The 12,701-nt window shown below is 39.9% G+C and overlaps 1 protein-coding gene across 1 annotated transcript in view; it reads left to right on the top strand.

Moving 5' to 3' along the window:
* Positions 1-622: 622 nt before the first annotated feature.
* BLTP1 (bridge-like lipid transfer protein family member 1) overlaps positions 623-12,701 on the top strand; it is a 208,736-nt gene continuing 196,657 nt past the window's right edge. The window contains exons 1-2 of the mRNA XM_058437034.1: positions 623-851; positions 2,304-2,392. The gene's annotated coding sequence lies outside the window, so the exon portion shown is untranslated. The remainder of the gene's footprint in view (positions 852-2,303; positions 2,393-12,701) is intronic.

The raw sequence follows: 12,701 nt of genomic DNA on the forward strand, positions 1-12,701 counted from the left end.
ATAGCCTCACAGGATTTTGGGAGGATTAGTCAATAAGCCCTGCTAAACACTGTTTACTATTGCGAGTATATTAGTGTTTTCCACTTTTCTCTCCCTGATAGTTTGTACATAACAGGTGCGCAGATAAATACATATCTGCGACATGCCTCTAATACCAAGAAGTCGTTTGCCTTGGTTCACCCGCTAAATAAGAGCCTTTCTCTTTAAAAAGAGGAGCAGCAAATTACTTTTCATTAATATCATCAGCATAATAATAGACTTAGTTGAGAGATTCAGCGTGGCAGCATTTCACACAATCGAGCTCGCTTATTGATCATGTCATAAAAGCATCTCTATTTCGTAAGGACTCACTTCACGTCATACACCCATCCGATGCTCCTTTTTCGTTAGCCTCCTTCTCCTAAGTGGGCTTATCTGTCTCCTGGTATCAGGAAGGCACTAACTTTTCCTTTGGGTTATTAGGGTAGCAAAGTGATTTTCAAATTCTGGGTTCTGGCTCCGTCTGCAGCCCAGGGAGAAGGAAACAGGGCAGGGCTTGAGTGGCGTACCTCGAGGCGCCGGCGACGCTGGCGTGTGACGTTGCTGCCTGACGCAGGCGCAGTGCCGCCCGGCCTCTGTTGGGACCCCTCCCCTCCTCCTCCGCCTCCTTGGGTGTAGGTGGCTGCGGCCAGGGTCTGGACCTGGGCGGCGGCCCCGGGCGGCGGGGCTAAAGGGTGTGGGCACCGGCAGAGCTTCGCAGGCTGCATCCGGCTCGGTGCTGCTGCCGCCGCCGCCCCTGCCGCCGCCCAAGGCCCTCGGCGTTCCCCGGAGAGAGGCCAGAGGGATTTCGGGCTGCCTCGGCACTCTCCCAGGTGAGGGGATGGGCCGGGCCAGACGGGGTTGAGGTCGTCAGCCCCTTTTTCCAGTGTGTCTGGAACTCAACCTGGTCGGAGTCTGAGAGCTTTGGCTTAGTAGTGGCTGCCTGCGGCGGCGACTCTGTCATATTCCTTTGCCTTCCTTACCTGCAGCCCTGGCACCTATAGACCGGGGGTTGGGCACCTATAGACCGGGGGTTGGAGGTCAGTGGCAAAGTCTGGAAGGGCCATGACAATCGGATGGCTGGGGACTTTGATACAGGAGCGGTTCCTGCGGGTGATGGTAAGGCGCTCCACTTGCTGGTGTGTGGACTCGGCGGGAAGGACCGTGCACTCGCAGGCTCGGACTTCAGCCTTGCCAGCTGCACTGGGTTGTAGTAGACCCCATGCTGCTTAATATAGGGTCGGTTGACCGAGGGCGGGGAAGCCTTGGAACAACCCTCGCTTTCTTCTCCAGGGTTGATGTGTTTTGTATTCTGAATTGGTGCTTGCTGCACTGCACTCTAGAAGACTACGTTTCAGCAGAATTTCCTATTGGTCAAAGGAAGGTGAAGAGAAGCTGATTTTCCTTCCGGAGAGTATTAGTTGTTGTCGTTTTTTTTACCTTCCTGTTGGCCTTAGTGTTGACGTTTGTTAAAGGTGAAAGTTCATGTGAATTTCGTCTTTAAGGAAATCATGGGCTTTATAACTGTCTAAGCGCCTGTAAGTTTCAACCGGTTTAGTGGTTTCTGCTTTCACCCTGTGCATAGCAATGAAGTTGTTTTATTCCAAGTTAAATATACAAAGTATAAAAATAGATGAATAACCAGAATACTTTGTTTTGTAACTATTGAGTGGTACATATAATTATGTGCATATATTATCACATTTAATCATCATAACAATCCTATAATGTAAAGTCTACTATTCCCATTTTCTAGATGAAAGAACAGAATAGACCTACAAAGTAACATGTTCAAAGTCAGAGCTGTGACTGAAACCAGGTAATCTGACTCGTTTGCAGTCCCTTAGTCAGTATGCCATACCAACTCCCAAGCACCCTGTGATTTGCAAGATTTTCATTTGATGAAAAGTATGCCAGGAAGGACATTATGGCACTGTTGCCAGCAAGGACCCAACAGTTTGAGAGAAACTTTTTCAATGTCGCATTTTGAGTTATGTTTTAAACATAGGATTTGATCTCTAGGACCTTTGATTACCGAACTCATGCTCTTAAGTACAGTGGTTTTGGAATCTTTGGAAGGCTTTAGTTTGGAAGTTGTAGTCTTATTTTATACTTAGGAGTATTTCTTGTTTGGAAACTTTAAACAAGGAAACGTAATATTGGACTAAAAGAGTTTCCTCCTGTTTGTGCATGATTAAGTAACGAAATCATATAATCAGAAATGGTTATGCTGCTCGTAAAGCCAGAATACCTTGTATAATTGGTTAAAATGCCATTCTTTTCAGGTTTGTTAAGATGAAACACTGCAGAAAGGCTATCTGAAGAAAAGGAGAAGGAAAAACAGAACGTTGCAAACTCTGGAGAAAAAGCTTGGGTAAGTATTTTTGGCTAAGTTTTAAAAAGGTCAAATTTTCGGTTAAAGACTCTTTTTTTTTTTTTTTGAGACGGAGTCTCGCTCTGTTGCCCAGGCTGGAGTGCAGTGGTGCGATCTCGGCTCACTGCAAGCTCCGCCTCTCGGGTTCACACCATTCTCCTGCCTCAGCCTCCCAAGTAGCTGGGTCTTCTGACTTTCTGCTTCAGTTGTGGTTTAATCTGCCTATATTGCTAGGGAATGGGGGTGGGGTGGTGGTGATATGTAATGTAACCTGTTAATCATTTTACTTGACTTTCGAGCTATTGATACCTGATTGACAAATTAAGTCATGTGCTTAGCCTGTGCATTGGCAGGAGAAAGCAGGGAAATCCTTTGCTTAACAGGTGTCAAAATTCTGTTCTCTCGTTTGCTTGCTCTTTAATCTACCTATGTTTGTAAAGTGTTTTAATAAGAAATTGAGAAAATGGCCGGGCGCGGTGGCTCACGCCTGTAATCCCAGCACTTTGGGAGGCCGAGGTGGGCGGATCACGAGGTCAGGAGATCGAGACAATCCTGGCTAACACGGTGAAACCCCATCTCTACTAAAAATACAAAAAATTAGCGGGCATGGTGGCAGGTGCCTGTAGTCCCAGCTACTTGGGAGGCTGAGGCAGGAGAATGGCATGAACCCGGGAGGCAGAGCTTGCAGTGAGCTGAGATGGCGCCACTGCACTCCAGCCTGGACAACAGAGGGAGACTCCATCTCAAAAAAAAAAAAAATGAGAAAATGAAGAAAAGCAGTTGACTTTTAGTTTGTTTTTCATAGAATATTGTATATGGCTGAACTCAAGTATATTTTTTATGAATTCTACAGAGAATAATGGAAGACATGATCAAAGTTGATTAAGAAGTAGTGTAATTCATTTCATAACTAGGTATTGAGTATCATATGTCAGACATCCAGGCTTATGGTAATAGAGTAATGGTCTTCATGGCCCTGGAGAATGCTACAGTAGTGCATTTTCTCTTAGAAGATAACATTTTTTGTGAATTAATATGTTTTCTTTATTTGATAAGCAAATATGTTTTTGGTTTATGTGAAAGACTAGAAAGTGAGCATTACTCATATAGTAAGAATTTATAATAAAAAATTTTATATTATTTTAGTTGGTAAAGCAGGATTCTCTATGAGTACTGCATTAGTGTACAGTGGGAAGCCAGGATTTTTTTTTTTTTTTTGGAGACACAATTTCACTCTGCCTCCCAGGCTGGATTGCAGTGATGCAGTCTCTTCTCACTGCAACCTCTGCCTCCTGGGTTCAAGTAATTCTCATGCCTTAAGTTCCCGAGTAGCTGGGATTACAGGCATGTGCCACCACTCCTGGCCAATTTTTGTATTTTTGGTAGAGACAGAGTTTCACCATGTTGGCCAGGCTAGTCTCGAACCCTTGACCTCAAGTGATCTGCCTCGGCTTCCCTAAGTGGTGGGATTACAGGTGTGAGCCACTGCGCCTGGTGAAACGAGGATTTTTGTAGACTTAATTTTAGCATACTGTATTTCATATTAAAGATAGTGACAGAATTTTAAATTTTTATGGGAGCTTAGCAAAAGTAATTTGAGAAAATTTTGAGGAACTTATATAGAAGATACATGGTCAGATAGGGAACCGTTTAGGTGATGAATTGGAGGGAGGTGAACTTTGAAGACTGGTGATCAGTTAGAGGCTATTATAATTATCCAGGTGGGAAATGAGAACTACAGTGCATATTGGAATTAAGAAATGGAGATGGATTTAATAGATGTAAAGAAGGTAGATGGATAGGATTTAGTGGGCTTGAGGGAAAATGAAGTCAGGGTAATTTCTAGCCACCATCATCTTTATGCATATATTAATGTTTAATAAATACTTTTGAGATGCTTAGAATGAATTCTCTGGCTTGGGAAACTAAGTAGATTCTGGGGCCATTTACTGAGGTAGGAAGTATAGGAAGAACAGTAGATTGGGGAACATGATTGGAGGAGATGAGTTCAGTTTGGTCCATTAAATCTGAGGCATCTGTGACTTCTAAGAAATGTCATTAGGCAGTTGTATATATGGATCTGAGTTAAGCAGAATACCCAACGTGAGATGTAAATTTTGGAGTCACAATTTAAAGATGATAGTTAAAAGCAATGGCAATGGATGAGATCGCTCAGGGGAAAATGTAGAGTGAAAACAGAATAGAAATGAGGATGGAGAACAACAGCATTTAAGGGTGAGGTTAAAGAAAAATACATCTCAAAGGAGTGGGCAGGGAAGTAAGATTGGGCAAGAGAGTCACAAAAGTCAGTGGAAGAACCGAGTTTAGAGAAAAGGAACGAGTATTAGATATCTATAGACATCAAATAGGATGAGGACAACTGAAGTATCCATTGGACATATCACTTAAGAAATCGTTGATGACCTGAGCAAGAGCAGTTTTACAAGTGAAGCTAATTCACACTGGGTAAGAGACATGGATGTTGAAATAGCTAATGTCATTTACTATTTCAGAAAGTTTAGTTGTAAATGGAATAGAGAAGGATATAGCTAAAGCTATGAGTTTGAGAGAAGGTTTTTGTTTTTTAAGGTATAAGGGATATAAGCACATGTTTATTTGCTGAAGATAAAGAGTCATCAGAAAGAAAATCTGAAGATAAAGGAATGAGGCAAAATAATTGGTGAAGCAAAGTCACTGAACAAACTGGAAGGGATGTAATACAAGGGCTCAGGTCAAGGGTACTTTAGATAGACTTCTACTGAGACAGGAAGGAAGGAGATGATGATGACGTATACAGATAAATTTGTAGGAGGCAGGATAAAGGGCTACTCTGCAAAGTTTATGCAGGAGACTCTGACTTATGCTAGAAAGAGGAAATGGTTGACTCTTGTAATCAGTAGCCTTCTTGGTGTGGCATTGCTGACTTCTGATCTTTTAGTAGGGAGGAGGAGGAGAGTGAGGTGGTTTAGCTTAAGATGACATATATGAATCATCAAGTTAGAGATACCTTGAAGATCTCTTGCAAAATTACCCTTCTCATACTTTGTATTAGTATCTATGGCTAAATAACAAATTATCCCAGAACTTAGGGGTTTAAACCGATAAATGTTTTTTATCTCAATTTCTGTGGATCAAAAATTTGGGAATGACTAAACTGGGTGCTTCTGGCTCAGGGTCTTTGAGGAGGATGCAGCAAAGATGTAGGTTGGGACTTTAGTTATCTAGGGTAGTGGTCCTCAACCTTTTTGGCACTAGGGACCAGTTTCGTAGAAGACAATTTTTCCATGCACCTGACAGGGGTGGGGTTGGTGGGGGGATGGTTTCAGGATGAAACTATTCCGCCACAGATCATCAGGCATTAGATTCTCTTAAGGAGTGCACAACCTAAATCCCTTGCAGGTGCAGTTCACAATTGGGTTTGCACTCCTGTGAGAATAATGCCACCTGCTGATCTGACAGGAGGCAGAGCTCAGGTGGTAATCCTCACTCACCTCCTGCTGCGTGGCCTAGTTCCTAACAGGCCACAGACCAGTACCAGTCTGTGGCCTGGGGGTTGGGGACCCCTGATCTAGGGGCTCACCTGGGGCTGGAGGGTTTAATTCCATGATGGCTCACTAGTTTAGCTGCTGGATGGAGACCAACAGCTTTTTTTGTCATAGTCACATAAAAGTTCAATTTCAGTTATAGTAATATTCTTGGTTCACAGGAATTGGCTATTATGTGGATCCATTTGGCTCTCTCCCTAGCAACACTCTAATTAGAAAAACATTTTCTTTGAACTTGATATGATGAGAGTGTTGGTAAACACATGTGACCATTTTCTCCCTCCCTGTCTCCCAAGTCCATGTTTTTTTGGGTGGGTAGTTTGACCATGTATCAGGTGAGGGTTCCTGATCCAAGTGGCTTAAGACTGGAAGATATGAGAAAAGCCTAAATGCTACATAGGAAAAAAGAAATAGTTTTATTTCAAAAAAACCTTTAGAATTTTACTTTGTTGATACTAGCATTTTAGTGTTATTTAGTGTTTTAGAGTATTTTAAATAAAAATGGAAGTGAGAAATTGAATTGTTGATTAAAAGAAACTTACAGAATATGTTTGTCAGCCAATGTGAAAAAAGCATAAATGAAGCCCTATAACTAACTAATTTATGGTATGAGGACTAACCCTTTCATTTGTGGTAGTTTCTATTGATCTGTTTGTATTGCTCACCATTTTAAGGAGTATGCTGAAGGTAGTAATTACCACTAAAGTATTACCATTAAAAGTAGATAATATTTAGAAGTCATGATTTCTTCTAGATTTGAAGAGATTGTAGTTAGCTCTCTCTACCCTCTTAGTTGATATGTTTTCTACAGCTTTTTAAGTTTTTGAGGCTGGGCACAGTGGCTCACGCCTGTAATCCTAGCACTTTGGGAGGCTGAGGTGGGTGGATTACAAGGTCAGGAGATCGAGACCATCCTGGCTAACACTGTGAAACCCCATCTCTACTAAAAATATAAAAACAAAATTAGCCAGGCGTGGTGGTGGGTACCTGTAGTCCCAGCTACTCGGGAGGCTGAGGCAGGAGAATGGCGTGAACCCGGGAGGAGGGGCTTTCAGTGAGCCGAGATCGTGCCGCTGCACTCTAGCCTGGGCAACACAGCAAACTCCATCTCAAAAAAAAAAAAAAAAAGTTTTTGAAAAAATTATTTTGATAAGTATTTAGGTGAACCAGCATAAATTTCTGGCTATGGAGGTGAGGTTTGGTAAAATGCAGCATTTTTGGTTGGATGATATGACTTCTTAGATGTTCAGAGTTCTTCCATATATAAACATGAAGAACGATTTTTGTAGCATAGATTATGATATTAAAAATTACGTTTGTTTCGTTTGCTGATTTATAGTGTTTGGATCATCAGTCGCCATACCTGAATATTTCTTTTGCCTGGTATTTGATTTTCTTCTAAGAATCATGCTCACTAGTACTTGTGGAACTATGTTATTCATATTGGTACTTTCTTGATTATTATTTGTGGCAACTAATTTCTTTTGGTTATAAATATAATTCTGTTATTAAATATGTTTTTTGGCTGGGCACGGTGGGTGGCTCATGCCTGTAATCCCAGCACTTTGGGAGGCCGAGGCAGGTGGATCACGAGGTCAGGAGATCAAGACCATCCTGGCTAACATGGTGAAACCCCGTCTCTATTAAAAATACAAAAAATTAGCTGGGCGTGGTGGTAGGCGCCTCTGGTCCCAGCTGCTCGGGAGGCTGAGGCTTGCTCACAGCTAACAGAAGTATAAAAGGGATGAAGCCAGCTTTCCATTTCAAATCTGGTTTTAAAGCCTACTCTAGTTCTAAGATACCAGACAATTTCTGTTATTTCTGATTGAATGTTATTTTACCACATAATTCTGTTGGGCTTTAGAACTAGTTAACAGGTGAAATTGTGTTTGTCGTGTATAGAATCCTGGGACTGAAAAGGACCTGGAGTGACCCTTCCTAGGTAGCAAGGATTATACCTAATCTATTTCACCTAAGAGGATAATTGTTTATTTTGTCTGCTTGAATAAACAGAATAGGACATTATATAATTTTGATTTATGTGCACAAAGATGCTGGCCCTGGCCAGAATTGTTAAGGAGGCTAAGTTTGCATTGGTTGCCCATCTCCTTTTGAAGATTTTCCACATCTTCAGGAATCTTAGGCTTTTTGTGATATTCATAGGTCCTGCTTGTGAATGAGAAAAGCACTCTAATGAATCAATTTACATGAATACCACATGGTAATCATGAACGGTAGGTATTATTGAAATCCCATTAAGATATCTTTGCATTCTTAAAAATATTGGTTAGCGTTCTATTTAAATAAATGGGTGGTGTAATTTTAGGCCTTGTTGTATCATGATGGGAGCAATTTTTAAGCAGAGAGGGCCCTACAAATCACTGTACATGTAATGGGTAATGTCAACCTTTTTATACATTCCAATACTATCTTAAATGTATAAAGTTTACATAATTATTTTAAGTGAGATATTCAATTGCAGTAGACACATATTTTGTATACTTTATCTGTATAGCATCATAGAATTGGAAGGAACTTCACAAAGTCATTTGTTCCAGGCCATCTGTCTGAGGCTTGGTTAGCATTTAGACCATTTTTGTCACTTTAGAAACAGTTTACATGAATTAAACACTCCTTGAAACTTTATTTTGAATAAAAATGTTGTGTGATCTGATTTGTATTTTACTTTTGTTTTGGGATCTCCTTAGGCCATGGGAAAGATAAACAATCTATTCAGGCAGATCTTTTGTTTTGGTATTTACTGAGATATTTGGATCAATTACTTGGTGTTTTAATTGTTAAGGAGGAGATAAATGTCTTTAGAATTGGTAACCCTACACAAATTATCTGAAGATAATTTGTTACATATGTGCAGAGACCAGTTAAAGGTTTTCAAGTTAAGCGTTTGGTCTGCAACATTTAATATTGATCACTAAATGTAGAAAGCAATGTAGAAATGTGATTGTACAGAGTACATAATTCACAGAATTTCTAGTATACAGTAATGGTGCTATGTGCTAACAGGTACTTAATCTTACTTGGTGATGAAGAAAGTGTATGTTGGTGGAGTTCAAAGGAGAGCTCTAAAGTTGGTTTATTTTCCAGCCCTTAAAGAACTGTGATGAAATCCAGAAGACTTTAATATAATGGTCTGAAGATTTGTGGATGGCTTAGGTCCAAAGATTGTGATTTCATTGTTGCATGAGGGATTTGAGTATGATTAAATTTTTTTTTCATTTTTGTTCTATTTGGAGTTAGGATGTTAAAATATTGAATGTTCTGTTTCTTTACTTTTTTTTGGCAGGCCAGTTGTAGGGGGTAGGTGAGAAATACTGTAATGAGATCTCTTCTTAGCTCTAGCAAATGAGAGCCAGTTTTTCTTTTTTCTTTTCTTTTCTTTTTTTTTTTTTTTTTTTTTTTTGAGACAGGGTCTTGCTCTGTCACCCAGGCTGGTATGCAGTGGCACAGTCACAGCTCACTGTAGCGTTGACTTCCCAGGCTTAAATGTCCTTCCCATCTCAGCCTCTCCAGTAGGTGGAACTACAGATGCTTGCCACCACACCCAGCTAATTTTTGTATTTTTTTGTAGAGACGGGGTTTCCCCATGTTACCCAGGCTGGTCTCCTGGGCTCAAGTGATCGCCCACTTCAGCCTCCCAAAGTGCTGGGATTACAGGCATGAGCCACGACACCCAACCAAAGAACCAAATTTTTTCAAGGGTAAAAAAGATCATTTAGGAGTGTCTTTGGCCCTGAATACATTGGAAATACTTGCCTATCTTTGACAATAGCTCATAATGATGTATTTTTTTATAATGATGCATTTATTTCATTCATTTATGAAGCAAATATTTATTGAGAGACTGCTCAATGCCAGGAACTTTGTTGGATATTGGATACCCAAATGAGTAGGGCAAGGTCATCCTTAAGGAGCTGTCATTAGTTGGGGAGATAAATTTCTAAACTGATAATTACAATACAGTGTGATAAGTACTAGGAGACAGGTAGTCATTCAAGCAGCATTTATTTAGCATTTTCTATATTGTTAGACATTCTATTAAAGATTATGAATATTCTAACTCTTACACTTAATACTCAGAATTTCTGAGCTGTATGGTAGAATTTTTAAGCCCAATAAATATTTATTGAATGGATAAGCAAAAACATATAGAAAAGGTTATATTGTACTTTCTATGTTGCTCCAAATAATCCAAATCAAATATACTTTCCCATGACAGTGCCAGGGTAGGCTGTGGCTCTTCACAGCTAGGTCTTCTCAAGTGATAAGTAATGTTATATGGACATATTCCAGCTTAAGCCTGATAAAGGAAAACCTTATTTCACACACTTCTGTTCAACTTACGGGATATTTGTTTTAGAGGAGCCATGAAGTCCTGGAAGGGGATTAACCAGTGCACTGAGCTTTCTTGAGGACTTGTGGGCAGGTTCACAGATGGGAATTGGGAAAATTGTAATCAACCAGTTCTTTCCAACTCTTCTTCTTTGAGTTAATCAAATCTTGCTGAGATGGGGTGGAGTTGGGGGATTTGGGTCAAGCTGTGGTGACGAAAGTCCTCCTATCCATAATTCCTTTCAGCTATCACCCTAGGGTCATCCTTCTGCTAGCTGTTATTAACACAAATTAAATGTTAAGAAAAATAGAAGAGGAAAAGGGACAGTAGAAGGTAATGGGGTTATAACAACAGAAAAATAACTGGGAGTAATAAGAAAAAGGATGAAGTAAAAATGTTTTAAAATAAATATGAACTTGCCTCATACTTTAAAAATATATGGAAGCAATCAGAGTCTGTCATTCTTTTCTCTACAGAATCTCATTGCATTTGGGTTCATTCTTTCCTCTGTTGTTCCTGTTCTGATAAAATAAATGTTCCTCTTTCTGTCAAAAGCTGGTTCCTGCACATATGTATGCTCTGGATTGAGATTTTAAAAGTCTTATGTATTAAATATCGTGTGCTTTCAGTCATATGGTTTCATGGTCTCTTCTAAAGCACACAGTCATGTTTCTTGTAAAGAAAATTGTCCTTAGATTTGATAGGCCTAGTTATAAATAATAAAAACACAGTGCTTTGTTTTGGGTTTCCCCAGAAACAAACCTGGGATAAAGATTCAAGGGAATATAGTTTATTGGGAAATGATCATAGGAAACACTGGTAGGAGTGGGGAAGGAAGAAAAGAAAGGGATAGAAGTGAATAAAGGGCATTATTCTGGCAGTTACCACTGTGGGCACCTGGAGTTCACTCACATTGGGGACTCTCAAGACATCAAATAAACTACCCTCGGAGTTATCCCAAACCAAGAGCAAGGACAATTTGAGTGTTAAATCCACCAACTTCCTAGCCATAATTGACATTAACCCTCTGGCATTTCTAGCTTGTCCCTGGAGTGCAAGCTGAGTGTGTCCTTGCAGTCAGAAAGCAGCCCTCAGCAGGGTATCACAGGTGTCATAACGAGCAGGTTTCCTGTGCAGAGGTGAGTGCCAACAGTATATGGGCAAGACACCAATAGCATTGGCTGCCAATAGCAAACATTTATACAATTCAGTATCTATGATGTGCCAGAAGTTCTAAATGCTTTACATATATCAACTTATCAATGTATACACTATAACTCTATGAGATAGGTACTATTAGTGTCCTCACTTTACACATGAGGAAACAGAGTACAGAGAGATTAGGTATTTTGCCCACAATCACACAGCTATAATTTCAGAACTGACATTTGAACCCAGGTGAAGCATAGTATAGAGTCTATGCTTTTAATCCATATAGTGATCTGCTTCTGGAACAATATAGCCTGAAGCAGCATCTTTTGATTCTACTGTTGTTCCATAATAACTGCCTTCTCTTTCTCCTTTCCCCAATCTCTTTTGTTTTAGTGTTCTGTATCTACTTCCTTATTTGTAGCTGTCTCTGCCCCTCCCTGCAATTCTAGAACATTGTAGGCATTCCTCTTTCCATTTTACACTCAAGGCTATCATATCAAATAATTCTTGCTAAGGTATTAACTGATATTTCTGAGTTTATGTGAAGGCCTCTGAGTTTGATATTGCTTAGTGAGTATCTGCATGTTAATTACAAAATACAAATATTTAAGAACCATAGAAAGAAAGATGCGATTATAAGAGTTACAGATGACTAGGTTAGAATTTTGGGATTGGGAGACACCTATACCTTGGCCATGGTTATAAGGAGAGGCCAAGAAATGTGTGCTTAGGCAAAAAAAGCCGTTTTCCCAACTACAGCATCCTGTCCTCCAGCCATCACTTTGTCTTTTTCTTTTTAAATTATGGAAATATTACATGCCAGTTGTAAAACAAACAGTACGTGAGTGCCCAGAATAAAAGTGAAAGTCTGGTTTTGTTGCTGCTTCTCCTTCCCCCAGAATCTCCTTCCACTGATTAGATTAGATTCAAGCTATATGTATCTTTGGCAGGAATATCTCAGAAGTGAGACTGTGTTCTTCTATTAAGAGGCTCACAGTTTTGACTTATCCTATTGCTGCTGGTATTTTCATTGATCACTTAACTTGCCTTTCTCAAAGTTCCTCTTTTTCCCTTTGTCATTAATAATTATTTTTTGGGGGGCGGGGAAAGAGTTATTTTGATGTGACTATATAGAATTTTGTTAGCCGTCAAAATTTGATTATATTGGTATGGACTCAGATACCTGTTTTATTAAATGGGTGGCAATCCATTACTATCATTTATTTTAATTTTTTGCATTAAAATATAAAGTATTTAATCA

The sequence above is a fragment of the Hylobates moloch genome, unplaced genomic scaffold, assembly GCF_009828535.3.
Source record: "Hylobates moloch isolate HMO894 unplaced genomic scaffold, HMol_V3 SCAFFOLD_3, whole genome shotgun sequence".
Classification (NCBI taxonomy): domain Eukaryota; kingdom Metazoa; phylum Chordata; class Mammalia; order Primates; family Hylobatidae; genus Hylobates; species Hylobates moloch.